At 40.9% G+C, this 27,613-nt stretch overlaps 1 protein-coding gene across 3 annotated transcripts in view; it reads right to left on the bottom strand.

Moving 5' to 3' along the window:
* USH2A (usherin) overlaps positions 1 to 25,162 on the bottom strand; it is a 625,599-nt gene extending 600,437 nt beyond the window's left edge. Inside the window, exon 1 of one of the 3 annotated variants that reach the window (XM_044061333.1) lies at positions 24,962 to 25,162. The gene's annotated coding sequence lies outside the window, so the exon portion shown is untranslated. The remainder of the gene's footprint in view (positions 1 to 24,961) is intronic. The other 2 variants (XM_044061354.1, XM_044061343.1) reach the window with 2 other exon arrangements.
* Positions 25,163 to 27,613: the final 2,451 nt, after the last annotated feature.

Here is a 27,613-nt window from a genome sequence, read left to right on the forward strand (position 1 = left end):
AAACGTTGAAGAATAAAGCTGCATGCTTTACATTTACCGCAAGCACTTGTACCTAGACTCTTTAAACTTTGTATACTTTGTACTGGAAATATTTTTGACTTCAAAAAATCTTTTACATTTCTTCTTCTATATGACATCACAGGGACACCCCAACTTTTGCACAAACATGTCACTCAAATTCTCAATATATGTCCAGTAACTAACCAGAACTTTTTTTCTTAAGTATGATACTAAAATCACTATATGTTGTAGCTAAATGGCCTGATTTTACTAGAAAAGTAATTCTTGTGGATTTGTACAGAGGTCAGGGTGAGTATAGGCCTCTTTGCTGCAGGGATCTGGAACTGCTCATTTTGAAAAAAAGTCTTGATGTAACAATTACTGAATGTACAGGTAGATCTCTATGTCGGAGTAATTACAGTCTACAAACAAAAAGGTATTTTGTTTAACTTCCAGCTGGGGGAACATGCTCAGGTGTTCAATATGTTCCTCCAAGGATGTGGGGAAGGAAGACTTGTAATTACTGATGAAGAAAATGTTTTGCTGAAAAATGGACTTGTCTGAAATCAAGGTCAAGGTAATGTTGAATGAGATGTATGGATATACAATCTCTAATAAATATGGATATATTCCTCCCCCTGCTAGTGGTCCTGAACAAGTGATAAGTGGTAAATCTGAAAATAGGAATTCTTTCCATATACCAGATCCAGGTTTCAGTAGCGACAGAAATGTGTATATGTTTTGTAAGTAAAGTTTTTACATCTTTAAGTCATACATTTTTTTATGCTGAGTACATCCTGATGCATGGAAGACTAATATGTTAGGTAGAATGTTTTCTAATTTCACTTGCCTAAAAAAGGCACTACTGGGGTGGAAAAAATGTTTGCCAATATGCGAAACCCCTCGAAGAACAGTTGTGGCCTATCCTTTGTGAAGCAGGAAGGTCTGTTTACCATGTTCTGCCAGGCAGTTCCAAATTGAATCACCCTACAATTATACCATTTATCTAGCCAACAGCTGAAACCAGCGATGGTTGATTTTTATTTACGCATCACTTTAGGTGATGACAGAATACCACTCAACACAACAGATTTTTCTCCTAAAGAACTTATAGTGAAAGCATCACCATGTCTCCATGTATCGTCTCCAAAATGGGCCATCTGGGATTGTTCACCACAACATGAGCATTGACAAAGTCATTCTCATATTTTGGATGCTTTGGGAACTGGATGCTAGCACTTGAGACAACTGATGGTCACCTTGCCCTCTGCCAGCCTGGTGAGTCTACGGTCTATATGCCTGACAATGTACTTACTGATAACACCACCAGAAATGTACTAGTTATCTATTTTAGCTGTAGCCTTCATCTGCCTTTAGGGCATTGCCTTTCTAGCTCAAGGATTCCTTGTAACAGCATGTGCCAATCTAGTGGTAATAGATATGGATGTTGGTATACCTATTTGAATGGTAGTTTATGTAGAAGGCCATTTACAGCTGATATGTCCTATTACGTATCCTAGAGGACTGGGGTATTTTTTTAACTACCTCCTCATGCATGGGTTTATATCTGCTGATAAAATCGACAAGATCTGCCCCCAGTTAGTGCATAAAAATGCATCTCTACTAGATGGAGTCTATGTTACAAGAATGGACTGTCAGTAAATTAGAGACAGCTGCTACACTGCCTCAGGATGCCTAGAGAGACTAGCCTGGTGAAGGAAAACTAATTAACAAGTGGCTCCACAGTTGACAGTTGCAGAGGCTGGGTAATGTACTGGCTGCAAAGGTTACTTGAAGTGGTAAGAAAAGATTACTCACTAAGGTTAGTTTAGAAACAGCAGTGGACCACAGATGTCAACTGTTACTGCAGTGGAAAGCTTAGACAATTGAGTAAGTGAAATAAAGAAGAGTGAGGGTATTGCATGAAATTAAGATAGAAATAAGGTCCAATTTTTAAAAATTTTCAAAAGTCTGCAAGTTGCACAGAACAAATGTCACCTGTGGATGCAATACAGGAGAAAAATGCCCTAAACTACAAGAATACCTTTTTAGGAAAAAAAAACACCAAAGCTATAACTAAATATCCACTTAGGAAGGCATTGTTTTGCTGCCTTCTTACTGTTCCAATATGTAGCAAAAGAAACAATTAACTACTTACCTTTCTTCTAATTAGATTAATATTGTAACTGTCTGTGAAAATCCACAGCATGAAAATACGTTCTCTGAATAGCAGCCAAAACTTCAGGCAAATGAGGTGATAGATTTAAACTGAGTTAAGTAGCCACCTTAGGTGGAAAAAAAAGGATTAGAATGTACAGATACCCTAATAAAAAAAGGATAAGGATGCAAGGATACTCTAACCTAAAAACTAAAATTAGGAAAAAGTGAGCTTTCCCTGTAAAACTAGAAGTTTCACAGAGGAACAGACAGACTCAGTGGTGGTATGTGAAACAGTATGTTTTACAAGGCCTTACATATTTTAAGAGCTAAAACAGCAGGTCCTGCTCCTAAAATAGAATATCTTGAGACTGCAGAAACTGAAAGAACCATGCTGTTACCCAAGGATATGCAAGAAAGGATGGACCCTCTTTGCTAGGAGAGATTATCAAACATCCAAAACAGCAACAGGTGCCATAGGTGTCCTAAAGCATGGAACACTTTGGTCGCCATGACCAAAATGGGGTTAGCAGATCTAATTTTGCTAGAGAAATTTTGTCTTTGCTAGGAACCTCAAAAGAGAGGAGAATAAGAGAAAAAGCATATAGGAGGCCACTTGGTAAAGAAGGCACAAGGGAATTTAGAAGGTAAATCCTTCTTGAAAAGATGATACACATCAAAGTTCTAAGGGAAGCAAGAGGCTGGATGTTCTAGTCCCTGAAAAGAATTATCTGAACTCTTAAACTGAGATCACTCATGAGGGGACAAGAGGATGCTGCTCAACTTGTTAGCTAGTCATTTCACCCCCCATATGAACTGCTATGAGAAAGGGTCCTCAAAAAAAACAATCCCCAGAACTTCAAGGCATCTTGCCAAAATTATTATATATTAAACCAATAACGTACTGTCAGTCTGGAAAGATGCACATTCCTTGGAAACAGTCTCTCAAATCCTGAAGGCCAAGAAGAGTGGTTCGTGCTTCCAGGACATTTATGCACATTTCAGAGTCATGGGATAAAGACTCCCTGTACTGTATGGCAACTACCACAGGCATCCACCTCATCCAAACAGTAGAAATGAGCATGACTTTGGCTGCAGGAAATGCTTGCCAATCATCAAATTCGGAGTCTGTTCACCACACAAAACCCTTTTTACGTGCATACCAGATTTTGACTACTGGAGGCAACAAGTTAAGATTTCTATTACTGTTAACCACCAGCACCTCCTTGCTAAAGGAACCATCAGAATAGATGCTGGCATGTTCTAAAACCTTTTAAAATAAGAAAAAGACAGGCATCAGCAGAGAAAACAGAAGTAAATATATTGTATGAAAAAAATCATGTACTCATTCCACAGACAGATACTCCTGGGAGATCTTGAAATCAAGACAGCAGCATGGAGGGGGCCAAGACTTTATATGACCAACCATTAATTTCCAGATGCAGAAATAAGTATAAGACCTTCAGCCAGGGTAACTCTTGCACCCTTCTATAAAGAAACCTCCTTGAATGCTTTCTTATTCTGAAATGAAAATGCAGCCTCCCTTTAAAAGAATGGAAAGTAAACACTAAAATGTGACCATGGTGAAGTTCTCTGTAAGGATACTGGTATTTAGGCAGCTTATTAGCAATTTTTGGGACTCGCACAGTAGTAAGTGTATCCCTGACTGAATTGAAGATTTTTTATTTTATTTAAATTTGTTAACCTGGGTAGAGCACTCATCACTGACGATGAAGCCATGCCAGCCCAGGCAATCCATTTTCAGTTAGCAGCACAGGCTAATGAAGTAATGGACAGGGGAAGAGGAGCTTGAGCAGTCAATGACAGACTGCTAATTCTCTGGGCAAAGCAGTTGGCTAGGCTCATAAAATGGAGACTGGGTGCATTGTCTGCTTTTAATAGCAATGCTGATTTGTACTACATCAGGGAATATGGGGTTTGCGTGCGGCATGCAAAACCCTTCCACTGTGAGTCTGCTGGCAGCCTAGGGAAAGGCCACTCTGAAGGACCATCTAGTGGGCCATTTCCCTACCCCCAAATCTTGCTCTCATGTGGACAGATGGGCCAACATCACTTCCTCAGCAGACAAACAAAAAAATCCTATCCCTCTACTCATTTCCCGCCTTTCTAGATCTAGTAAAGCCCGGTTTTCAGAGTTTGCTGAATTCTGGGCTGTTTGTAAGTTCCTGTGTTGCTCAGACTTTTCTAAAACAGAGGGAAGCTTCTCTGTTCATCAGTGATTTCATCAGTGAGAGTGGTGAACTCTGGAACAGGCTATCACTGGAGGAGTGGTTTCAGCTCAGAAACTGTAGTTTTATTGGCCGTTTTTGGCTATTTCTATCCAATGACTGACTTAAACAATTGGCTACGCTTCTGGTGTCATTTTAAGGGGATCCAGTATCTGTCTGCCTGGGATGACATGGTCGACAGGCCATGATGCTTTGCCAGAGATGGTCTGCACCTGTCACCCCTGGGATTCCAGATGCTGGCTAAGGCTCTTGCCGCCCCTATAGTGCCTTTTTTAGGCAAAGTTCAAACGACAAACCCACCACCGTAACAGATACAGGCAAGCAACAACTGAGGGTAATGCTATTCAACGCTAGAAGTCTAAACCTCAAAATGCACTTACTCGAGGCACTCCTTAAAATGGAAAACATAGATATCTGTGCAGTGATTGAAACTTGGTTCAAAGCTCCAGAGAGCACCCCTGCATTACCAGGATATAAGTCATAACATACCTTTCAGCCATCTAACCAGGACTGGAACACCAAGGTCAGAGGAGTGTCCATATTCATTAACAACATGAGTGACTAGTTGTTCCACACCTGAAGTCAACTCCTCATTGGTCAGATCTAACCATAAGCTAATCACCATAGATATCCATATCCCGCCCCCACCCCCATTAAGGAAACCACTGTAAAAACTTTCTCCAAAGCCAACTTCATGCTTAAGACAGAAGTGGCAAACTGCACAACACCCATGCAGATGGACAATACAGTTACGACTGCAGAATCTTATATAAATGCACTCTATATGCACTTACACGAGTGCATGGATCGTGCTATCCCTAGCAGAACCAAGATGCTATCCTCCAAAAACAGGAAGCCAATCTGGTGGTCCCCTGCTATAAACAAGCTCTACCACAGAAGGAAAAAACTGTTGCAAAAGAGAGTAAAATCCCATGAGTGGATGAGCTCCCTAGTCAGCTTCAGTAAGAAGCTGAGATCCCTCATAAAATCCTTCAAAGCCAGTTATGAAAACAAGATTGCCACTAACTAAGGACAACCACAAAGCATTCTATAGCTATGTCAAGAATATCAGTGGCAACACCCAGATCTTCTCTGAGCTACACCACAATGGCACAAAAATTACAGAACCAACTGATATCTCCAACATCCTGGCTGATAGGTTCAGTGCCAACTCAGTACTAACTTTACCCCCCTCACCCCCTAAAGGGCCCATATCAATACCAGAAGAATGCAGTGCCCCTGCAATCACAACTGCACTCTCCAAAGCCAAGATCACAGCATCCATGGGACCGGACAACATCCCAGGCTGCGTTCTACACGAATTTCAGAATGAACTGTCCCCCCCCCCCACCTAAGCACCATGTTCAATTACAGCCTCACGTCAGGCTTTGTACCCAGTGAATGGGCACACCAACAGTTATACCACTCCACAAAGGGGGAGCCACCGCAGACCATGGGAACTACCGCTCTATTAAACTAACGAGCCTGGTTTGCAAGGCCATGGTCTGGACCCCACCCAGTTTGGGTTTGTGAAGGGCAGATCATGCCTACTGAACCTGATCAACTTCTTTGAAACAGTAACCAAAGCCGTAGACGAAGGTAAGGCAGTTCACACAGCCTATCTTGACCTTGCCAAGGTTTTCAACACCATCCCCCATTCTGGTATCATAGATAAACTAAACTGGGTATAAATCCATAAGTCACAAGATGGGTTGCCAACTGGCTCACTGACAGAACCCACACTGTAAAAGTTGCAGACTCCAAATCTGACTTCAAACCTGTGACAAGTGGAGTACCAAGGGTTCAGTCTTGGGTTCACTCCTGTTTGGTTATCTACTTCTCTGAAGTACAGGCTAACACAGAAGGCCTCTGGCTGACGAAGTTCGCAGAGGACTGCAAATTAGGTGCTATAGTTGAGTCCCCGAACAACGTGGACATCCTACAGAAGGGCCTCACTGAGACTAATGCCTGGTGTCAGAGCCATGGCCTCAAGCTCAATGCCAAAAAGTGCATTGTCATCCCCTTTGGTAAAAACTCGGTACCCATGAACTACCACATAGACAGCAGTCCACTTAACTCTGAAGGTATGATAAGAGACCTTGGGACTCAAGTGGACAGTAGTCTCTCCTCTGATAATCACGTCACCACAGTAATCAGGAAATCCTTCTAAGTAGCATCACGAAAGGGTTCTCATCCAGGAAAAGAGGTCATTGTTCCCTTCTACTCAGCTCTCATTAGACCCATTATTGAGTACAATTTTGGAATGTGCCTCACAAGACATCTGCAACAGCTGGAAAGGCCACAAAAATACCTTGAGAGGATTACGGGACAAACAGATGCCCTACGCTGACTGTCTCAAAAAACTGCAGCTTTACTTCGTAGCATATCACCTACTCCGAGGTGATCTCTGCTCAACAAACAAAAGCTATGTCAAACCTAGAGCTGTTGGACATGCTACACCTAAAGAAAACCCAATCCCTCCGACCTACACGCTCCAGGGACCTAAACCTTGTCACCACAATAAACAGAATATACTGAAGGGATAGATTCCTGTCCCAGAGGCTTCCCATACTCTGGAACAAGCTACCTATCTAGGTCAAGCAGAGTTCCTAATTAGCACTCTTCAAGAGATATCTTGATCAGTGGATGGGAAATAAGAAATCCATCCTGGGGATCACTTCTGTGGCTCTGCTTGACAGAGGTACAGGAAAATAACCTTCTTGGGTGGCAAAAGCCAGGGAACCTTGTTGGCTAGGCTTAACATAGGCTAGTACCTACCTATGAATGGGTCACAGGGCTCTCATCTAGCCCAGGGATGCATGGCTCCCCCCTTCCATAGAATGACTGGCCAACCCAGTGCAGGTAGTGGAACCATCAAAAAGAATCCCTTGGATGCAACTGGCATTAAAAAAGTAGTAGGGGTAAACTCATTGCCCCTGTTGTCTCCTGATGGGTAGGCTGGATGGCCGTTTTCTTGAGCACTTCTAATGTTTCCTTTGTGACTTGCTTTTGTCTTGGAAGGATATCTTTCGATAGTATTATCAGTTGTAGGAAAGTGGAACAGAATACCAACTAAGAAGTTCCATGGCCATGCATTGCTTACAAGTGAAGAGAATATATTGTCTGCCTCCCAAAGCAAATAACCAGGCTGTGGGTCAAAGTTGATGCTGGTCACCAAGAAAGGGAACACTCGGCTGTCATGGGTGAACCAGTGATTCAGAAATGTATTCCAGTGGCCCTGTCTGACAGATGAAGACTGCTGGTCTCACTGCTGATAATGCCATTGATCTTCTGGACTCCACAAAGATAGCGATCACTGCTAGTTCCTCTGTGACATCACCAAAGTGCACTGAACACAGTCACCAAAGTGCACTGAACACAATGACATTTTTCCAAGAAGAAAAGGACTGCCTTTTTCTTTTGCAGCATTAAGGAAGCCATCACTTTCTGAGCCCAAAAATGCAGGGATCCTGGGAAAAAAAGCAGTCATTAAAGCTGTCTTCCTGTGTAACCACTATGGGAATCTGCAATGGTGGTTGTAGCCACCTGATCCTTTAGATGTTCCTTACCGTCATTCCAGGCAGCTTACCAGCTGAACCAGCAGGCTCCTTTAGGACTTTTTTCTAAGTACAGTATTGTGTTTTGCAATTCCTGGTTCTCGAAGTTAACATACACAAAATTCACATTTTTCAGCCTGATTCTCCCTGCATGGAAAAAAAGTACAACTTGTTGCAAGGAATTACATTTTAAAGCACATGTTCTTTCAGTCTTCGAGCTTTAGAGTCTTGCCCCCTCCCCCACATGGGTGAATGCAAAATCATACCTGCTTTTGTGTGGACAAGAGACATACTATCCGCATGTTCATAGTTCACCGTTATTAGATCCTTAAAATTTTATTTTTATTTATTTTACATTTGTTGACTGCGCCACTCTAACTGGATATATGTCCATTTTCAGTAGAGGCCCAGGGAGAAAAGCTCCACAGTAAAAAAATAAGAAATCTAGTCTGGAACTATATATACTAGCTTTCATGTCTTCTTTCTCTTGCATCACTTTAAGTACTTTGCCAAAATAGGAGGACAGGCTGCTCCCTCCTAAGAACTGAAGTCTGTGGACACACGTTGGGCATTAGTTCGATGTGGCAAGATGTCATTAGACACACTTTCTTGGCCTCTTCTGGAATTGTTCCACAAAAGACTTTAGAGGTCATTTAGAGGAAATAGTTCAGAGGAGGGAGCAGTCCCCTAGAGAAAATGATCATGCTGGAAGCTTGAAGCTTCCTGAAAGCCACTATGAAAGGGCAAGGTATACCTCATAGGTGACAAGAGACACCAGTGCCTTTACAGCTGGTAAAATGGCATACATCTGCTACCACAGACTGGTTCACAGCTATTCCAAAACATTTAGTACAGCACTGTAACCATTGCTGATTCTTGCTGTTAAGAGACAGATAATTACACAGCTGGAATAGCTAATGTTAGCTGTATCTGAATCAGGATAATACAAGGCAATACCTGGGACCCAACATCTACACCAGTGATGGAAGACCTGAAGTACAGGTATCCATTGGCAAAGTGACGGACACTAGTTCCAGAAGGCAGGAGGAGGGTGAAATTATAAGAAGGCACCCCAAACCAGTGGATATATCAATGAGTGGCATCTGCTCCAGAGCACCCCGAGATGGAGAGAATAATCCCAATAGAAGACCCAATGTTGGGCCTGGTGACACCTGGCTACACAGCTGGGTGATGAAGGAGTTTATGTAGATATACAAGAAGCATGCGGACATGCCAGCCTCCATACATCATGCTAGGCAAGGAAGGATTTGAGGGCCTCCTCCTTTCTCATTTCTGTGCTTTGTGGTACTTTTATTCATTTCTTCTCCTGGGGGCTGAGGAAAATGAAGAGAGAACAATGGAGTCCAACTTATTAACAGCAACCTACCATTAAAGGCAATTCCTAGAACTCTGCATTTATTCCCCACTGACTTTGCTGAAGTTTTTGACACTTGACCCACCTCCTGATATTACATGACAGAACAAAAAAACACGGTACAAAATTGGAAGGCTGCATAATGGATCTGTTTACCATAAGGGCATTTTGTTTTTAAAGCTGCAACTGAAATAAAAGAACAAGACTCCTAGATAGAACTTCGCTCACGACAAAGTATTTTAAATAGAGAAATTACTTCCTGAACCTTCAGACATAGCAAAAAAAAAACAAAAATACACTGGGACTATATGATCACAGTTCTTGTAAAGGACAAGAAACTGGGGTGTTCCAGTCCACAAAAGAAGAGACAAAGTAAGAAGACTGAGGAAAAAATACTGACTGACAGAGCAGAACTTGGTATTGAGGCATAATTTCTGCAGCCGTAAAGTGCAAAATCTCATCATAGGAGTGTGCTCTACACTGAAACAAGTGACTGTAAAACATTTTTTTTAAATATTTTTTGGGGTGGGGTATGGAGGAAATTGTTATATAAACTATGAGGTTACCACACCTTGGAAGCAAAGAGTAAGTAGTTCAAGTTTATTTAAATGTTTGTGGCAAACGTACAATAAAACACTTGGATAAAACACACCAATAAAAACATTCAGCAGGTATTGTAACAGAACAGCTATATAAAAACAACAGTAATCATGGCAGGTCATAAGCCAGTGTAAAACAAGCACCATGTTAAAGTCAGACAATGTGGGGAGTGGGGAATTCTTTCAACCATTGAATAAACAAGTTCCAAAGGCAAAGTGCTTATATGAAAAAGGATGGGCACCAGGTGTTTCCTAATCCACACTTGGTATTTCCAATACAAAGATAAAAAGCAAAATGTTCTTAATCAGCTGTAAGGGACCAGGAGCTCTTTAAGGAAAGAGGGATCCAGATCATGGAGGACTATATATATTAACAGCAGAACTTTAAAGGTTGTATGAAACTGAATTGATAACTTGTGTGGGCTCCAAAAAAACATGGCAATGTAATGGTAACTAGAAACAGAGCTATAACTAGGGTTGGGCGAATGGGATGATTGTCCTTGGTGCAAGAGTGTGACACTAGCATTGCTAAATGAATGACAAGACTGCATTTACAGCTCAATTAGTGTGTGTTGCTGAGACCAGAGTAAGCACAACCAGGAAAATATGAGAAGAGAAAAGTGTTTGATGTGGACAGTGTTCTTGAAATAGAAGCATGATGACTTAACAAGACCGCACCTTGTCCCCGAGTATTAATCTGTCCAAAACCACAGCAAATGTTTCACCTTGACTGTAAACTTCTATTTATCATCATCATCATAAATGTTAAGTTTTTAAAGCTGGGCAGATGGAATTCTTTAAGGTTGCGTGAACAGTTGTGGCCACTGTCTTGAGGTGTTTTTCAGATGATTACTAATAATCCAGTTCTGGATGTATTAAGTCAACAGTGTATATACAGTCTTTATCGAAGAAAGAAGAAGCAGTGCCAATGGAAGCATATACACGGCGAATAAAGGACCCAAAATGGTCCCTGTGAAGTGCCAGAGAAAACAGTGTGAAAGGACAAAGGAGTTAACACCAAATACTATATTTTGTATATGCCTGGAGAGTTAGAACACAGAACAATAAAAAAAAAAAAAATACAACAAAGCCACAATAGGTCAACAAATGGTTCAGAAAAAAATATTACTGCTTACCTTATCAAATGCTGAAGAAAGGTTAAGAAGGACCAGAACAGAATAGTAACATTAGTCTTTTCCAGCAACCCTTTACAAGGCAGAACAATTCATTCAGCTGGACAAAAACTGCAACTAACACTTTCCTTTTTAAAATGCATAAATCTGTTTACAGTACAGACTTACCGGGCTAAAAAAATGTCTAATAAAATTATGTAAAATAGTATGGTGTCCTTAACAAAACTTTATACATCCAGTTGGTGTTCCATACCAAATATAACTGACAAAAGACACCCTGAAATATATAGAAAGATGGTTAAGAACACCATACTCCATGAAATACCTTGTTTAAAAAATTACAAAAATGGAATGGTATGGTCTTCATGATTTTGTATGCAGACCTTGAATCCCCACGCCACAGTAAATTCTCTCTTACTGTCTGTGTTTAGCTTGTACTAGCAACGTAATTGTACACACAATTATGTTATGGGTGCATCCATGCTCTCTTCTACATTCATAAAAATGCCAAGTCCCCTATTTTCAGTCCTGTCTGGGTAAAACCTGAAGTAGCCAGAACATTTTACACAGAGAAAAATCAGTCCTAGCACAATATTCTAAGCAGCAAAACAAAAATATCTGTGCTAGAACAAAAGCAATATTCAAATCCAATGCCATTACTTTTTCCTTAACAAGTCTGTACTGTAAACAGTGAACCTCTGCTATCTCTGAAAAAACAAAAAAAAATCTTGCTTTTTCCCACTTTTCTGAGATTTAAAAAAGTTCAGTTACAGGCTTGCTGTTCTTGAACTGTTTGTAAGTTTCTGTGAGGCCATTTTTTGCTTGGGCTAAAGGAAAGTCTCTCTGTTGATCAGTGGCAGTGAAAAACATTGTGCAGCCTGCCTGCCCCTGTGGGAGTGGTTACTGACTTGAAACTGTAGTTTTATTGGCCATTTTGGGTCAATTCCAAAACTCCTTCATCTTCCTCTCTTAAAACCTGGTTGCCTCGTGGTTTTGGCGTTTTTTCAGGCTTGTTGGCTGTTGGTGAAGCACCCACCAAGAGGAGAAAACGCTGAGAGAAGAAAGGAGCCACTTTTGAGACTAAGTATTTTTCCTCTATTTGCTATGCTTTTCTGCATAGCTGCCTATTTTGAGCATTTTCTGGCTTGTTAAATTTGATTTCTGCATTAGTAACTGTATTTAGAGCACAACCTAGAGCTGTTTACTGAATTTCCTGTTTGCACTTATTTTTAAAATAGTTTTTTTCTCAAAACTTGCATTTTATCTGTCTTTGGCCTAGCACTATTGTGTGGGGTCATTTACTGCACTGTTATAACTTGTTGATACTTGTGAACCTTTGCTATCTCTGAAAAAACAAAAAAACAAAAAAAATCTTGCTTTTTATCCACTTTTCTGAGATTTAAAAAAGTTCAGTTACAGGTTTGCTGTTCTTGAACTGTTTGTAAGTTTCTGTGAGGCCATTTTTTGCTTGGGCTAAAGAAAAGTCTCTCTGTTGATCAGTGGCAGTGAAAAACATTGAGCAGCCTGCCTGCCCCTGTGGGAGTGGTTACTGACTTGAAACTGTAGTTTTATTGGCCATTTTGGGTCAATTCCAAAACTCCTTCATCTTCCTCTCTTAAAACCCTCTTTTGCGGTTTTGCGCGTTTTTGAGCATAGCGCAAGAACGGGCAGCGCCACCTAATTGGGTTTAAACTATTCCTGGCTCCACAAAGTCTGCTCTTCACTTTTTCCCTTAGAACTGCTCTATCTCTCAATTTAAACACCATATTCTCATTCTAAGGCCCTTCACTGGTCCAATTAAGTAATCCTACAAGTTAGCACCATTAAACCATAAGCACTACTTACTCTTATACTCTCTATGATTACCCTGTCCTCTATTGGTCCGTCTTAAATTCAGTTTCCCTATTACTCTAGCATGTCCAAAAGTCAGTCAATGGTTTCCTCTCCAGTCCAGCTGGTGAATCTGGGAATTTTGAGGCAATGTTACAACTGTCTCATGTACACGGACAACCCTCTCCTCCTCCAAACAGGTTCAAATATATGTGAGAGATGCAACTATTTAGCCAAACTGGAGGCTGAGCTCTCTCATCTCAAAACTGGTGTAACCAGTCAGGAGGAGAAGGTAACCTCACACAACACAATTCCAGTATCACATAGTCCCACCACATCAGCGAACCAAACACATAAATACACAAAAACATACTCGGAGGCTCTAAATAAAAATCTACCTAAGCAACAGAGACCTCCAAAGCAGACATCCAAGCAAACGCTACCTCAAAACAAAACACACACAACACATAACCCACAAAGTCAGTGTGCCAAGCAGCCACAGCCCTTAAGGCTGAATAACACACCTGATAGTCTTGTTATAGGTGACTCTATTGTCAGACACACTGACGTCCCGCTCACCAGGCTGAATAAAGAGAAGGTCACGGTGAGCTGCCTGTCGGGTGCTAGGATCCGACACATAACGCAATCACTCAGGTCACTCCAAAGCAATTACAAATATGACTCAGTCATCGTACATGCTGGTGTGAATGACCTGAGACGTACCTCCCTGGACTACATGAAAAGAGACATAGAGGAGCTCTCTGATCATGTAGCCCAGGCTGGTATGACCCTGACCTTGAGCAGCATCTTACCCTCACCTAGAATGATGCCACAGTACAAAGACAAAATGATCGATTTTAACAATTGACTAAAATTTTGGTGTCATTCAAAGGGGATCCAGTGTCTGTCAGCCTGGGATGACATGCTCGACAAGCCACGTTGCTTCGCTAGGGACGGCTTGCACCTGTCACCACTGGGCTTTCGGATATTGGCAAAGGCTCTTGCCACCCCCACATAGTGCCTTTTTTAGGCAAGGCTCAAAAGTCAAACCCACCCCCATAGACAGCACAAGGAACAAGAAACTAAGGGTAATGCTGCTAAACGCCAGAAGTCTTAACCTCAAGATGCACGCACTCGAAGCTCTCCTCAGTATGGAGAACATCGATATCTGTGCAGTGACAGAAACCTGGTTCAAGGCTCCAGAGAGCACCCGAGCACTACCAGGCTATACCTCATATCATGCTTTTCGGTCCCAAAACCCGGACCGAACCACAAAAGGAGGGGGAGTTTCCATATTTATCAAGGATATCCACACCTCCAGGTTAGTGGCATTGCATGAAGTATCGGAGACCATCCATGTGCAACTAACAGTGGGCAAGACTGCTTTTCAGTTTATAGCATCCTACAGACCACCCTCTCAAAGTCAGGAATCCCATTCGGCTTTCCTGAAAACATTGGAGAACATGAAGATCTCTCCGAACACCATTATATTGGGCGAAGGAAGGAGGAACAAACGGCCAGAGTATGGCAATAGAGAGGAATTTAGAGGAAGTTCCTTTAATGTCGAGAATGGAACAGAGACAATATTGAGAAACCTCAGGAGCTGCACAGAGGTATAAACGCTTTAGAAGAAACTAATTCCTTAGGAAATGTTTTAAAAACTTGTAATAATGATGTTCATAGTTATGTTATAAATTTAAGTGGAAATTCATTTGATGAAGCTACTATTTCTGCCCTTAACCATGGTTTAAAATATATACCTACGGTATTGCCTAGGTTACATTTTTTAAAGAGTGATATTTTTCGCTTTGTACGCAAATTGAATTTAATGTGTTTTTTCAGAAATAGTAAGGATAATTCTTTGAATGTATCAATCGAAGAAGATTTAAGTGTTGATGAAGATTCTGAAGACAGTTTTTATTCTTGTATGTCTGATAATGACAACTGTATAGAAAATAACGCGTACTGTCGATTAGATACAAGTAAGGTTAAGGTAAAAAGTACTTTTATGCCTTCTTTCCAGCATGAAGGTATTAAAAATTTCTCAGCTATGATTGATTTTGCAGCTGAGACAATTTATAATGAGTTTAATGCAAAACAAAATAATATTAAATATAATATGACTAAGAATCAATGGCAAGCAATTAAAGAACTAGCAGCCAATAAACAAATAATAGTGAAACCTGCTGACAAAGGGAACAAAGTTGTGTTGATGCATCACACACAATATGCTAGGATGTGTTGGGAACATCTTAATGATGTAACAACATATGAGAAATGTGATATGACACAATATGAAGAAGCTGTTAAAAAATTTGAAGATTTATGTTATAAAGGATATAGATTAGGGTACTTTGTTAAAGATGATATAACTAAGAAATTTTCAGCAAAAGGATGTGAGGTAGCAAAATGTTACTGCCTTCCAAAAATACATAAAAATTTGTATCAACCTCCTGGTCGCCCGATTGTGTCGGCTTGTAATTATTTTACACGCAATATGGGTCTGTTTTTGCATAGTTTTTTATATCCTTTTGTGATAAAACAGCCTTCATATATAAAAGATAGCTTTGATTTTTTAGCAAAGATATTACCTTTAACATGGACGATGGATATGTATTGGTTTACAGCAGACGTTAAAAGAGTTTATACACAAGCATAGAACATAGATATGGACTGAGAGCTGTTGGGAAATTGTTAGGAGATAGTCCTTTGTCATCATATATTACAAACCTTATAGAATTTTGTTTAAAGAATAATTACTTTAGTTTTGATGGTCAGTTATTCCATCAACTAAAGGGTACAGCGATGGGGGCGGGTTTTGCGCCTATTTATGCAAATGTTATGATGAATCTCTTTGAAGTGGAATTTTTATATAGGACAGAGTTTTATATAAAGAATGTTGTTAGTTATTATCGTTACATAGACAATTTAATTTTTATTTGTAAGGGTGGAGAACAAGAAGTTCATGAATTTAAGAATGATATACAAAAAAATGAATTTGGCTTAAAGTTTGATGGTTTCCAAGTTGGTAAAAAAGTCAACTTTTTGGATATAACTTTAGAGGGTGGACCAAATGGAAATATTATAACTAAAATTTTTCGGAAATTTGAAAATGAACTACATTTATTGGATGGAAGTAGTTGTCATCCACCACATCTAATAAGTGCATTACCATATGGCGAATTTATGAGAATTAAGAGGTTGAATAATTGTAATGATGAAATTAATAATGAATTAGAAAAAATGGCATGCCTATATATCGAAAGAGGTTATGATGCCCAAGAGATAGAGTTATTGTTAAAGAGAATGAAGGAAATGAATCAAGTAGGAAATAAAATACAAAAGAGGTATAATAATAAAACATTTGTAGATACACGTGAGGATGAATTAACAAAAATATATATGGTTATGACCTATGATTTATTGTCCTTAGAAATTAGTAATATGATGAAATAGTATTGGACTTCATTATTTAAATATAAGAATTTAGCATCAATCTTTCCAAAAAAAAGTAACTTTCTCCTATAAGAGAGGGAGAAATTTAAAAGATATGTTAGTTCATGCAAATTTTTTTACTCCAGAGATGAATTTAAATGCACATATTGATGTTAATTTATGTGGTACATATCCATGTAATAAATGTATTTCCTGTAAATATATTGGTAGAACATTTGATTGTATTAATAATAAGAAATTTTATCCTAAGGGACAATTTTCATGTAATACTGAAAGAATTGTATATGCACTAAAATGCCCTTGTAATATGTTTTATGTTGGGGAAAGTAAAAGGGCTTTTAAAACTCGGCTTCAGGAACATTTAAGAGATATAAAACATAAAAAAATGGATAGTCCTATTGCTGTACATTTTAAAGAGTTTCATAATAGTGATCCTAAAGGTCTGTTAGCTACAGTTTTAGAAAGTTTAAGTATGAATATAAGTGAAGAAAAAATAAAATCTATATTATTGTATAAGGAGACAGTTTTAATATTGAAGTATGATACTATGACACCTAGAGGCATGAATTTGGAATGCAACTGGAAAGTTTTTTTATAATTAATTGTATAATTATATTATTGATGATTGTATAATTTAATTGTTTTATTGATGGATGTATAAAAGATGTTTGAATGTTAGCTGATTATATTCCCCTGGAAGGCGAAGGCCAAGGCGCTAGGGACTGAGACTTGTGTGCAATAAACTACTGATACTGGATCCGTTGTCGTTGTTTTTGGATTACTTTTGCTTCTTCTGTTAGTGGTTCTTTTTTGGGACAACATACTAGACCTGATCATTACCAACATGGGGACTCTATGCTCCACACCAGAAGTATATCCCTCATTGGTAAGATCAGACCATAAATTAATTTCACTGGATGTCCACATCCCGACCCCACCCCCAGCCCAGAAAACCACAGTGAAAAACTTCTCAAAAGCGAACTTCTCACTTCTCAAAACCGAAGTGGAATCCTTCAAGGCCCCAGGGCCAGTGGAAACTACGGCCCAAACTGCAGAATCCTATATAAATGCATTCTACGGACATCTCCAGGAATGCATGGATCATGCTATCCCAAACAAAACCAAGACCCAATCATCCAAAGGCAGGCGTCCAGTCTGGTGGACCCCTGCCATAAATAAACTGTACAACAGAAGGAGGAAGCTACTACATGATAGAGCAAAATCCCTAATAGGGAAGGCATCTCTGATCAGTACTAGCAAAAAATTACGATCCCTCATAAAATCCTCCAATGCCAGCTTCGAGAGAAAAATTGCACAGGACACCAAAGATAATCATAAGGCTTTTTTCAGTTATGTTAGAAACCTGGGATGCAACTCCCAGACTTGTTCTGAGTTGATTCTAAATGACAAAAAATACACTGAACCCACAGACATCGCCAATATCCTGGCAGACAGGTTCAGTGCAAACTTCTTCACCACCTCCCCCCCAAAAGAGCAAGTATCTATCCCGGCAGAGGGCTGCCTCCCAAACATCTCAGATGCTCAGGTGAAGGCTGCCCTCTCCAAAGCAAAAAACACTGTTTCCATGGGACCAGATGGCGTCCCAGGTTGCGTCCTACATGAACTACAAGAGGAACTAATCCCTCAAATAAAACAGCTATACAATCTCAGCCTCACTACAGGATATGTGCCCACAGAATGGCGTACAGCAACAGTGGTCCCACTCCACAAAGGTGGAACCTCTACGGACCCTGGAAACTATCGCTCCATAAGCCTGACTAGCTTAGTCTGCAAGGCTATAGAGAGGATCATCATGGAGCTCATAAACAAAGACATTGGGGACCTACAGACACTAGATCCTACCCAGTTCGGCTTTGTCAAGGGCAGATCCTGTCTTTTGAACCTGGTTGAGGGCAGATCCTGTCTTTTGAACCTGGATGACTTCTTTGAAACAGTCACCAAAGCCATAGATGAAGGGAAGGTAGTCCACATAGCCAATCTGGACCTTGCAAAGGCATTTGACACAATACCCCACTCGGGCATCATAGATAAGCTATCCAGCTTAAATATAAACCCCTATGTCACAAGATGGGTCGCAAACTGGCTCAAAGACAGAACCCACAGAGTGAGAGTTGCTGGAGCCATGTCAGACTCGAAACCGGTCACAAGTGGCGTCCCACAGGGTTCTGTCCTGGGGCCACTCTTGTTCTGTATATTCTTTTCGAAGGTACAGGCAAACGTGGGAGGACTATGGCTCAGAATTCCAGTTCATGTGAGGCAGAGCACCTCACTGAATCTCTTCAAGAAGAATCTCAATAAGTGGATGGGGGATCGTAGGTTTGTCCCAGGGATTACTCCCGTGTCACTATTAGACAGAGGCACAGTAAACTAAACCTTAAAAAGGGCACAGTATACTCAAATCAAGGGGTGGCGTAAGCCATACAGAATCGGGCTAGGCTTATAATTGCCCCAGGGCAGATAGCCTAGTATGAACCTATGAACCTAAGTGTGGCACTTCAAGGTCATGGCATGAGTGCATGAAAAGTTCTGATGACACAAACTAGTGCCAACAATATGTTATTCCATCCTAATTAAAACACTAGAAAAAATAAATATGCAAATATTACTTGCAGCACATACCAGTCAACTGACAGCCTAACCACTGAAGGGGACGAGAGTTGAACATATTATGAACTTAATCTCTAAATATGCACAAAAAAAAAATATCTTGAGTTGTACCAAATGTGAAACACCAAGAGGCACCAAGTCTTCTAGCGACTACTGCCTAACCTAGCAGTGTTTAAAACGTTGGAATAATGATCTTTCTTAGATTCATAGGTAGGTACTAGGCTATTGGCCCTAGGGCCTATACAAGCCCAGCCAAAAAGGTACCCTGGCTTTTGCCACCCAAGAAAATTATTTTCCTGTGCCACTGTCGAGCAAAGCCACAGAAGTGATCGCCAGGGTGAATTTCCTATTTCCCATCCAATCATCAGGATTTTTCTTGAAGAGTGCTAATGAGGAGCTTTGTTTGATATAGATAGGTAGTTTATTCCAGAGTATGATAAAAGACACCCTGAAGTATATAGAGAGACAGTTAAGAACACCATACTCCATGAAATACCTAGTTTAAAAAATTACAAAAATTTGGGACAGGAATCTCTCTCCGGCATGTTCTGTTTATTGTGGTGACAAGATTTAGGTCCCTAGAGCGTGCAGCTCGGAGGGATTGGGATTTCTTTAGGTGGAGCATGTCCAACAGCTCTGGGTTTGACATAGGTTTGTATGTTAAGCAGAGATCACCTCTGAGTAGGCGATATGCGACGGAGTAAAGCTGGAGTTTTTTGAGATTGTCTGCGTAGGGCATCTGTTTGAGGCTGGTAATCCTCTTTGTGAAGTATTTTTGCGGCCTTTCCAGCTGTTGCAGATGTCTTGTGAGGTACATACCAAAAGGGGATTGTACTCTATAATGAGTCTATAAGTAGAGGGGAACAATGACCTCTTTTTTTTCTGGATGAGAAACCTTTTGTGATGAGGTGTGCCACATAGAAGGATTTCCTGACTACTGTGGCAATGTGATTATCAAAGGAAAGACTACTGTCCACCTGTGTTATGCATGTGATAAATAGTTAAGCCCACTGGCCAGAAGTGTCCCTTTTCAGGGGAAAACCAAGAACACTGTCTGATTAAATGACTAATGTGGTACAGTAGGGGAAATGGGTGTGGTAGGATTCAAACCATGAACCTTTTGGTTACAAGCAGCAGCAGTTTATTTACAGAGCTGTAATCCTCTGCACAAACTACCAAATACAGAACAAAACTAGGAGGGCTTACTGTGGCAAGGGGATCCAAGTTGTGCAGACAAAATCTTCATGAAATATTTGTCAACAGAAAATATCTATCCACAGGCCAGACTCATTCTTTTAAAACACGTACGTCTTCAGTCTGTGGTGCTGAAGAGTGACGAGCACCATTTTCAATAATGTCTGGAAGCACTTCCAAGAAACGTCCATAATTTCATTGTTTATCAACATTCTAATCTCAAATTTCAGTACACCATCTTGATATGCTGCAATTCAGTACATTAGCTTAGTATCACAGCTGTTCGGTGAAACTCTGTTTCGAAAAATGTGGTGCCATCTAAGTGGCATCATCACCTCTGTGCATACTGACAATTCTTCCCTTACATGATAGTGATCCAACAGCAAGAAGTAATTCCAACCCTTAGGTACTGCTTAATCCTACATCTCTTCAGGCTGGGCAGGCGCTTAGCATATCACCTGCCTCTGCACCGGTTGCAAGGTATTGGCCATTACTTAAGAATATCTTGCAATTTTGTCAGTATCTACTGGGAGCACAGAGGTCTTAATCTTCCATCTCCTAAATGTGGAACTCAACTTCTCATAATCAGAGACCATACAGGTGCAACTAACCATAGGCAAAACTGCTATACAACTGGTAGCATGTTACAGACCACCCTCCCAATCTCAAGAACCCCACTCAGCCTTCCTGAAGACATTGGAGGATATGAATGTATCACAAAATACCATCATACTGGGAGACTTCAACTACCCAAACATAGACTGGGTACATTATTCTAGCCCTAATACCCTAGCCCAAAGGTTCCTGGAATTCATAAATTCAAATGCACTGGAACAACTAGTCACCTCTCCCACTAGGGGAGATAATATACTAGACCTGATCATCACAAACATGGGGACAAAATGCTCCACACCGAAGTATACCCTCACTAGTGAGATCTGACCACAAACTAATCACCCTGGATATACATATCCCACCTCCACCCCAGCACAAAAGACCACAGTGAAAAACTTCTCAAAAGCAGACTTCACTCTTCTTAAGACTGAGATGGTATCCTTTAAGCCCACTGTGCCAGTGGATACCACATCCCACAATGCCGAATCCTTCACAAATGCTTTCTATGGACATCTCCAAGAATGCATGGATCATGCAATCCCAAACAAATCCAAGTCTCTCTCCACCAAAGGTAAGCGTCCTGTCTGGTGGACCTCAGCCATAAACAAATTGTATAACAAAGAAGGAAGCTACTGCACGTCAGAGCAAAATCCCATGAAGGGAAGACATCTCTGATCAACATTAGCAGAAAACTACGTTCTCTCATAAAAACATCCAAGGCCAACTTTGAGAGAAAAATCGCTAAGGACACTAAAGATAACCACAAAGCCTTCTTCAGCTATGTTAGAAACCTGGGCGGAAACCCTCAGATATGCTCAGAGTTGGTTCACAACAACAAAAAATACACTGAACCCACAGATATTGCCAACATTCTGGCTGACAGGTTCAGTGCAAATTTCCCCCCTCCTTCACCCCCAAAAGAAGAAATACTTATCCCAGCTAAATGTAATCTCCCTGTCATCTCAGATGTCCAAGTGAGAACCGCCCTAAACAAAGCAAAAAACACAGCATCAATGGGACCTGACGGTATCCCGGGTTGCGTGTTACGTGAACTCCAAGAGGAGCTAAACCCACACATAAAAATGCTATTTAACCTTAGCCTTACTTCGGGATATGTACCTGAACACTGGCGTACAGCAACAGTGGTCCCACTCCAGAAGGGGGGTGCCTCTACAGACCCTGGAAACTACCGCCCCATAAGCTTAACCAGCCTGGTCTGCAAAGCTATGGAAAGAATCATTATGGAACTCATAAACAGAGACATAGGGGACCTACAGACACTTGACCCCAACCAGTTCGGCTTTGTAAAGGGCAGATCCTGCCTTTTAAACCTGGTTGACTTTTTCGAAACAGTCATTAGAGCCATTGATGAGGGCAAAGCAGTCCATACAGCATACCTGGACTTGGCTAAGGCCCTTGACACAATACCCCACTCAGGCATCATAGATAAGCTCAACAGCTTAAAAGTAAACCCTTATGTCACTAGATGGGTTGCAAACTGGCTAAAGGACAGAACCCATAAAGTTAAAATCGCTGGAGCAATGTCAGACTCAAAGCCAGTCACAAGTGGTGTCCCACAGGGATCTGTCTTGGGACCCCTCTTGTTCGGCGTTTATTTCTCAGATGTTAAAGCAAACATGGGAGGGCTGTGGCTGACAAAGTTCGCAGATGACTGCAAACTAGGCGGCATAGTCGATACACCAGCAGACACACACATCCTACAAAAAGGCCTCACAGAAACGGACAACTGGTGCCGGAGTCACGGCCTTAAACTAAATGCCAAAAAATGTATAGTCATCCCCTTTGGGAAAAACAAAGTACCCACAAATTATCACATAGACAGCAACCCACTGAGTACGGAAAAAGTAATCAGAGACCTAGGGACCCAAGCTCTCATTTGACACCCACGTTGCCAAAGTGGTTAGAAAAACATTCTACCTTGCACACCTCATCATGAAGGGATTCACATCCAGATCCAAGGATGTCATTGTACCCCTATATTCCTCCCTCATCAGACCCATGATTGAGTACAATGCCCCATTTGGTATGTACCTCACCCGGCATTTGCAACAGCTGGAGAGACCACAAAAGTACCACACCAAGAGGATCAAGGGTCTCCAACATATGTCTTATTCTGCCAGACTAAAGAAACTTCAGCTCTATTCAGTAGCATACCGCCTGCTCAGAGGTGATCTCTGCCTGACGTACAAGGCCATGTCCAATCAGAATCTGATGGACATGCTCCACCTCAAAAAATCCAAATCCATCAGGACCACGAGAGCTAAAGACTTTAACCTCGGCACAAGTATGAATAGGACATGCTGGAGGGATAGATTCATAACACAGAGGCTTCCCATTCTTTGGAACAAGATCCCAGTTCGTATTAGGCAGAGCCCCTCACTGACTCTCTTCAAGAGAAATCTTGATGAGTGGATGGGAGATCGTAAGTTTACCCCAGGGGTCACATCTGTGTCACTGATAGACAGGGGCACAGTAAACTAATTCTATTATATAAGGGGACCTTCATTGTGTCACTACTAGACAGAAGCACAGTATTCTAAATTTATTCTGTACATTTTTTGTACCATTTCATGGGGTGGCAAAAGCCACATCACTATGGCTAGGCTTACAAATGCCCCAGGGCAGATAGCCTAGTACTATACTATGAAACTGCTTAGTACTACGCACGCTGCCCTTGAGGGCTGTTTTTAGTTTAGCCAGTTACCCCATTTCAGAATCAAATCCTGCACTTTGTTGGAGGTACAGCACTCTTAACCTTCCATCTCCTAAATGTGGAATACCAGTTTCTCACAAACTGGAACACTAACAAACAAGTTGTCAGTATGGTAAACATCATAGGTTTTTGTATTGGGCTAATGTGGAACAACTTTTCACAAACTGGTACACTAACCATTGGTTAGTACTATGCTAGCTGCGGTGGCGCAGCGGTTAGCGTTGCCGCCTCACAGCAAGAGGTTTGCCTTTTCGATCCTCGGCTGAGGTGCCTTCTGTTTGGAGTCTGCATGTCCTCCCTGTGGTCGTGTGGGTTTCCTCCCACTTCCCAAAGACTGTAGGTGGATTGGACACACTAAATTGGCCCTAGGTGTGAATGCGTGCATATGTGTGCCTTCTGTGGAAGGTTGGGCACCGGGCTGGCAACTCGGCACTGTAAAACTCCACTGCCAATCATAAGCGGACAGGTGATCCGCTGTGGCGACCCCTAACTGGGAGAAAGCCGAAAGAAGAAGACTAGCTGCCCTTGAAGGCTGTTTTTTTTAGTTTAATCACTTACCCCATTTGAGAATCAAACCCTTCACTTGTGTCGGTAAAGTAAGCACCTTTACCATTACGTCACCCCCTTCTCCCCCATTTTAGTTTAGTCATTTACCCTATTTAAAAATCGAATCAACCCCTGCACTTTGTGTCGACAAAGTAAGCTCCTTGACCATTACGCTACCCCTCCCCCAACCAAAGACTAACGTAGAGTCTGACAAAGCAACGTTACTGTTTCCATACCTGAAAGCGTTCCTTTGACGAAATAATATGATTCGATATTATTAACTATTATTTATAGTGGATATTTGTACAAAAATCTTAAATGTAAAACATAGAATTTTTAAGACCCCAAATGAGTAGCGTCCACATAATAAGGTATACCTGAGAAGTATCCACCAGGATGCAAAACGAACCCAGACAACCAAAGCCTGGGGCAGCACTCGTCATCTGGCTGGCTGCCTTTCAAATAACATTTTAAAAGTACACTAAATGAAAATGAAATAGGCCATACCACAGAATAATACGGTATTTCAAATCTTAAGCGAACTATTAAAAACGAGTATTTTGTGGGACTCAAATTCACACAGCCATATAAAGGATTACGGCATTCCTAACTTAAACATATGTCCTGGTAACATCATGAAGAATACTTATGCCATAGCTAAAATCTTGCAAAAAATATGTGCTCCTGACACCCGCAAAATGTTTTAGCTTAGGAGCTACTTTATATCAAATTACTTAGGAGAGTTACACTAAAGATTATTTGCAAACGCGCGAAAAGGACAGGCAGATCTGCAATCCCCTTGAGTTATCTGCAAGAATCACTGAGTGTTTATACTGTTTGTTTGAGGAATTTGAAAAACATTGCTGTTATTTACGGTAAAAAAAATACCTTTTAATTCCGCAGAACAGGCGTAATAACATCCTGGCTCTCAGTGGTTTGTGATGAAGGTGAATGTTTACGTCACTTGATGACCTGATAAAAGGACCGGAACTACTCCTTTTACAGCTCTTGAGTTGAGGTAAAGGTAATCTTCCCGTAAAATGCGTACTTCGAAGCACGTTGTATGTAGTGGCGACTGGTGACTTCAAAGCAAGGACTGGATGGGTGGGGGAGAAATTGGTTACATAGAGCAAATGAATGGGGCTAACGGTAATAGGGCTGATGGAGCTGTATTAGGGCAGTTAAGTGATTGTTCAAATCAACTAGGGGGGGGGGCACTTTCACCAAAAGACTGTATCTGCCCACTCATATAGCCACTTAATAGGCTGTATAAACCTAAAATGTCATATTCCAGTCAACTAAAATAAGTAACAGCACCACTTAATATAGGCTGCATAAACCTCAAATATCATATTCCAGTCAACTAAAATAAGTAACAATAGTCGCAGTAATGCGTTTCATCTTGTTTTTCCTCAACCACAGGGTAGCCATGCCAATCCATTCCCACATTTATATGATCAAACAACAGCTAGGATCAGTCAGTTTCATCCACAGACTGCCTCAGTACCCAGTCACTGAGTGACTATTGGCTGTATACACCTACATGTCCAATGTTCTATTGTACATCAAATAAATAACTAACCTAAAATGTCATATTCCAGTCAACTAAAATAAGTAACAGTACCACTTAATATAGGCTGCATAAACCTCAAATATCATATTCCAGTCAACTAAAATAAGTAACAATAGTCGCAGTAATGCGTTTCATCTTGTTTTTCCTCAACCACAGGGTAGCCATGCCAATCCATTCCCACATTTATATGATCAAACAACAGCTGGGATCAGTCAGTTTCATCCACAGACTGCCTCAGTACCCAGTCACTGAGTGACTATTGGCTGTATACACCTACATGTCCAATGTTCTATTGTACATCAAATAAATAAGTTTAGCACTCATGCTATTGTACATATGCTTTTTTAACACACCAGCCCTGCTAGTTTAGATCAAGAGCTACTTAAATGTGATCAAATGACATAAGGGATGACTCAGTAATTGGCCACTAATTTTAGCCACTTTAATGACTGTGTGCCCAACAGATATCTGATTGTAATCAAATGACTGAAGAAATGCATAACTAATGGCCACAGTAATATATTTTAGCTTATCAGCTGCATAGAACCTATAGTCTCCCCATATGCATGTGTGTATCTATCTATCTATCTACACACATAGCTAGATATACACACACAAACACAGACCCACCAATTACAGCCACTTTGTTGACTGTGCACATTTTAAATATCAGAGAATAAGGAAATTATGCCTCCTGCCATTGGGGGTGGGGGTGGCATGGATAAAAATGATGTTTATTAGGGAGCTGTTTGAGCTGCCAGATAAAGTAGTGAGCATCCTTTCCTACTGGCTCATGCTGCATGAGGTGACGGGTTCCTGATATGGCCTGAATCAAAAGTGAAAGAACAAAACATACAGTCTGTGAAGATATGTGAAGGCTGCCAGCCTAGCTAGATAGGATTTTGTAGATAATTCTGCCATTAGTAAATATTAATGTAAGCCACATGCTTGTTCTCTTTGTTAAGTGTTGAACTTCAAAAATGTAACCACATTGTACTCTGCTGGAGGAAAGCTGATAAGTCAAGAATTGTATAATTATTTGATCTCAAAACTCAGAGCCGAGATGTCTGGATGAAGGAATTCTTGCTATTGTTTTGAGACCAGAGTTAATTGCTAGAATTTGTATGTATAATTCTTTTATTGCTGTAGCTTCCTGACCAGGTGCAAGATCAAAAGGGCTGCTAAACTTTGAGTTTCTGTTAGCCTGGGAACCAGAGAAAAATTATGTAATCTGAAATATGTCAATAGTACTGTGTTATCAATTTAAGGAGAGAGAGAGACTCAGGGCATTTTGCATTTGTCTTCAGAACATCCAACATCACCAGCACAACCTTGCTCTATATGTAAGTTTATTTTAGAACTGTGTTTGCTCTTAGATATAGATAGGAAATAGGAAGTCTAGTCTAGTTGTTTTCTGTATTGATGTCAGAACTATTTTACTGTATTATTTTAAGCATTTTCCTGTGATCTCTGGGTAAAAGGAGCACAGCTGGAGAACCTGTGCCTGCCTTCGCCATGAGTGTCTGTGTGGCTGTATAAACTCTTATCTCAAAGTATGTGTGTGTGTGTGTGTGTGTGTGTGTGTGTGTGTGTGTGTGTGTGTGTGTGTGTGTGTGTGTGTGTGTCAGCTTCTTGGGCAGGGACACGAAGCACTGGTTGGACAGAGAGGGTGCTGGAGGTTTTAGCTTGACCACTAGGCTGAGATCTGGACCCTATAGCTGTGCCAATGGGGAGTCTTATTGGGGATCTGGAGAGAAAGGTAAAAAACAGCCCCAGACTGACTATGACCTTTGTGTGCTCTTAAGGGAAATTGTACATTACTGTGTGCATATTTGTTATCCTTCCCAATGTGGCAGCCCTCACTGGTGTTAGTGGTGAGGATTGAGGCTCCTTGATTGCTGGGCCAGTGCACGGGCATCACATATTAATTGTTTGGCAGTGGTGGGATATCCACACCACATATTAAT

The sequence above is a fragment of the Protopterus annectens genome, chromosome 1.part0 (genome assembly GCF_019279795.1).
Source record: "Protopterus annectens isolate FY-2018-M chromosome 1.part0, PAN1.0, whole genome shotgun sequence".
Classification (NCBI taxonomy): Eukaryota; Metazoa; Chordata; order Ceratodontiformes; family Protopteridae; genus Protopterus; species Protopterus annectens.